The following is a 5,000-nucleotide window of genomic DNA, read 5'->3' on the forward strand; positions in this document are numbered from 1 at the left end:
CATTATATATATTGACACAACATGCTCTCCTTAACAGGTGATCTTGGAACCTCAGGGAAAACAACATGCAGCAAGTGAGTTGGAATGGCTAGAACCAGAGGATGGGGGTGTGCGTCCAGGGAGTTGAGGAGTGCCACTGCTTCAACTGATGCTGTGGGGCCTTGAGGCAGAGGGTCCACCAGGTGTGTGTGTGTGTGTGTGTGTGTGTGTGTGTGTGTGTGTGTGTGTGTGTGTGTGTGAGAATGTTTCTCTACTTGTGGTGAATGGTAAGGAAAAAGAGTGTGTGGTAGTGTGTGGTGTGGCCTTGCTTGTGGCAGATGCATTGGGGAGTGTGTGGTGGTGTGTGGTGTGGCCTTGCTTGTGGCAGATGCATTGGGGAGTGTGTGGTGGTGTGTGGTGTGGCCTTGCTTGTGGCAGATGCATTGGGGAGTGTGTGGTGGTGTGTGGTGTGGCCTTGCTTGTGGCAGATGCATTGGGGAGTGTGTGGTGGTGTGTGGTGCATGACCCTCACTTCTGGTTGATGCCCTGTAGAGGAAATATCATCAGCATAGTATTTATTGGTGTGTGTGTGTGTGTGTGTGCGCGCCTGCATGTGCGTGTGCTTGCGTGAGTGCGTGTGCGTGCTTGGGCGTGAAAGTGCGTGTGCGTGGGCGTGAGAGTGCATGTGCGTGCGTGGGCGTGAGAGTGTATGTGCGTGCGTGGGTGTGAGACTGCGTGTGTGTGAGAGTGCGTGAGTGCGTGTGCGTGCGTGGGCGTGAGAGTGCGTGGACGTGCGTGTGCGTGAGGGTGCGTGTGCGTGTGCGTGAGAGTGCGTGGGCGTGAGAGTGCGTGTACGTGCGTGGGCGTAAAAATGTGTGTGTGTGCGTGGGCATGAGTGCGTGTGCGTGTACGTGGGCGTTAGTGCTTGTGCGTAGGTGGGCGTGAGAGTGCGTGTGCGTGGGCGTAAGTGCGTGGGCGTGCGTGGGCGTGAGAGCGCGTGTGTGTGAGAGTGCGTGGGCGTATTGTTGAATTAGTATCGGGTACATAAGAACATTTGAAGCCTCAGTAATAATAAGAATATTTTCAAACAACTCACTGATGGAAGATTGGGTGGGTGTGTCTGTAGGGACTGTGTGGTGGGTGGGTGGGTGGATCTGGTGTAGTGGGTGGTGGATGGGTGGGCTGGTGGAGGTGGATGGGTGGGTGGATGTGTTTGGGTGGGTGTGGCTGGATTGGTGGACTGTTGGGAGTGGCTGGGTGGGTGGGTGTCAGTTTGTGGACAGGTGGAGGAAAAGAACATTGTTGTTTGTATCATTTTAATTTGTACCAACAAATTCAATACATACATAAATAAATAAATAAAGAAAGAAAGAAAGAAATAGTTAGATAAATTAATAAATAAATAATCAAATGTAATCCAATTACTACTTTTCATTAACTTCCAGAAATAATAATAATAATAATAATAATAATAATAATAATAATAATAATAATAAACTCTCGTAATCGTAATAGTAATTTCCTCTATAATTCGTACAATTACAAAGACAATTGCACCACAAAGCTGGCGAGGTGAGTTATTTAATTACACTTACGACAGATTACACAACAAGTAATATCCAGGTCAGTCTTTTTGTCAGTCTTCAACAGCTTTCGTCACTGCAACCTTCCAAGCTGCTTAAAAATAATGTATATAATTCACAACACTTGTAATCTCTTCAACACCCACACCTGCTCTGTTTTAAAGGGCTCTACTTGAGGTTGCGAGTGTTCTTAAGGGTGTGTTTAAAGCTCCACTGGCACACACACAACATTTCTACTGTATTTGCAGAGGAACCAATAAAAATACAATATTTCCTACAGTATACGTACATAAAGGTGTGTGTGTGTGTTTGTGTGTGTGTGTGTGTTGAGAGAGACGTCATTTTTTATTTTTTTTTTTTCGTTATATATATGTTGTCATAGATTAAGCTTGTGTAATTTACGTAATATCAACGCCAATAAATAATTATAGCCGATTCATATAACAGTAAATGTTAACACTATCGTAAAAATATTACAAGTTATTAATAGTTAGATCAATTCAGTTTTTCTTTAGTTGGCGTTAAAATATCACGTTTTCTCTAATACTTCAGTTTCCTAGATGGCCGCCGCCCACGCCTTGGAAATCATGGGGTCGAAAGTCTTGTAAATATACATGTTAATAGCGACCATATTGTCCTTATCTATATAGTGTTTTTGTTTTTTTCCTCTTTTCTTGAACTTCTTGCACTAAAAAACTGATAATTAATAGTACAAAACACCACGAAATAATAGATAAAATAGAAGAGATGCTTGCATTATCCTAAAAACTGTTTAAAATAGTATTGGAAGATTAATTTAATTATTTTTTTAAAGTTTGAGTTAAGATTTTTTGTTTTCTCTAATGCAAGACAGCCGCCGTTCTCTTTTATTTCCCTTAATTAAAAACAGTAGGGTCGAAAATTCTGCAAATTCCATAAGTCATTATGCTATTATTATTATTTTGTTGAAATTATTTTTGTTTCCCACAGATGTTCCACTTACATTACTTATGTATCTGTATGTATGTATGTATGTATGTGTGTATGTGTGCGTATGTATGTATGTATGTATGCGTGCGTATGTACGTGTATGTACATGTATGTGTATACGTATGTATGTATGCTTAAATGTATATGTAAATATATGTATGTGTGTATGTGTGTGTATATGTATACTTGTGTGTGCGTGTGTGTGTGTGTGAGTGTGTGTGTGTGTGTGTGTGTGTGTGTGATTATGTATGTTTTTGAAGAGGATGATTGACATGAAAGCGTGAGTGCTCTCTGTGTGACAATGGCTCCACTCAAACAAGTCTGCACGAGCTGCGGCTCAACACAATTTGATACAAAATGAAAATGTTACAGTAATTCTTGTATTAATATTATAAACCAATAAACATTACTTACACACACACACACACACACACACACACACACACACACACACACACAAAATATATATATATATATATATATATATATATATATATATATATATATATATATATATATATATATATATATATATATATATATATATATAATTGAAATTGTTCATTTAAAACCCTAAGGAGTAAAAAAAAATCGATTATTTTGTGGAAAGGAAAAAAAAATAATGTCAGAAAATGAAGATTAAAGTATATTGGAAAGAAATAGACTAGAATACGTTAATCCTAAGAAAAATAATGTACTTAACGATTTTTCTATTTATTTTCATTGGTGTAATAGAAAATTCCTTAATATTTCCCACCTACTCCAATTCTTCTTATCAAAACTGTGTAAGGCAAAATCGTGACTATTTATTAGGTAGACCATGTAATGAGTGAAGAAATACGCCATGCCGTCAGTAAAAGCACAGGCCACCGTGACGACCTCGCACCAGTCAAGATAAGAAGACTGGGAAGTGGGAAGGCCATGGCGCAACACCCTGCTGCCCTTCCACTGCGGTATGCAACAATTCACAACACTAAAACAACGTACGTTCCCCTCATCACCATCTACAGGAAACACAAGGCATAGAAAGGGATACATTTTGCAATTTAGAAGAAAATAGGTCTCGGAGTGGTTAGTGATTAAAAGATGTGTCAAATAGCAGTGAAAGGGTTAGAGACACTCAGAAGGCGCAGTCCAGGGAGGTGGAAGGTGAGAAAGTCTGACCACTCCTCCTCCTCCTCCTTCTTAAAAGAACATGAGAACTTAAGAAAATAAGGAAAGTTGTAAGAAGCCATCAGGTCTACACGTGGCAGTCCCTGTACGAAACACACCTCCCTATTTCCACCTATCGTCCCCATGCACTCTAACCCTCCAAACTACCGCCTTATTGCTGACAGGCCAGTTCCAGAGTCACTCTTTTTCCTCTTGCTAGCTAACCAACAAAAGTACTTTAGCCGTCATCAGGTTCCACAATCAACTTTGCACACTGCTTGTCGTTTGGGGGAGTACCGAAAACTGAACTGGTAAGGCAAAAGGATCAATTCCACAGTCTTTTCGTAAGCTATCAACCAAAAACGCTTCCTAAGTTGGTAAGCTCCCGAACAAATAGGAGGAGTGTTTCGTTTGAATAGCTTACGAAGAGACTAAAACTGACCCGGTATATTTGCTCGTGGTCTCGTCTGTCCTCGTCATATATAGAGAGAGTCACGGCATGTCCATTTAAGTGAATCCCGACCCCGCTTCTTGATGGTGATAGTGCATTGAAGAAGTTGACATACGCAGGGCACAGCAAGCGCGGAGCCAGTGATACAGACAGTTAGGAAAGCAGAATGTCAACGAAAGGATGGTAAAACAAGGCAGTGCTGACAGATCCATTTCAGTTGGAGAGAAGAGAGAAGTGTTGCTCGGGTGACCTGGAATAGACAAAAAATGGTGATGCGTATAGGATGTTTGGAAGACATTTGTACTGCAGTATTACCGGAAATAGATTATGATGGTGGTGGTGGTGGTGGTGGTGAGGAGGAGAAGGAGGAGGAGGAGGTTGTGGTGATTGTGATGAGAAAGATGGAGATTATGATAATGGTGATGATGATGGTGAGGAGATGAGAGAGAGAGGAGGAGGAAAAAGAGGAGGAAGAGGAGGAGAGGAACAAATTTCTAATGATGAGGCGGAAGAGGAAGAGAATATGATGATGATGAAGAGGAGGAAAAGGAGAACGAGGAGGAAGAAAAGGAGGAAAAGGAAAAGAAAAATGAGGAGAATTATGATGATGATTATGATGACTGACTGAAACACACCGCCACAAATTGCGATGGTGGTGGTGGCACTGAGTGTATACCCACCCAAAGAATAAATAAATAGATAAATAATAGATAAAAGAATAAATAAAAGATAAAGAAAAAATTCGAATAGAAATCATGCAGTTCTCTCTCTCTCTCTCTCTCTCTCTCTCTCTCTCTCTCTCTCTCTCTCTCTCTCTCCCCCCGTCACACACACACACACACAAACACACACACACACACACGTCT

Source organism: Scylla paramamosain, chromosome 44 (genome assembly GCF_035594125.1).
Source record: "Scylla paramamosain isolate STU-SP2022 chromosome 44, ASM3559412v1, whole genome shotgun sequence".
NCBI classification, from domain to species: Eukaryota; Metazoa; Arthropoda; class Malacostraca; order Decapoda; family Portunidae; genus Scylla; species Scylla paramamosain.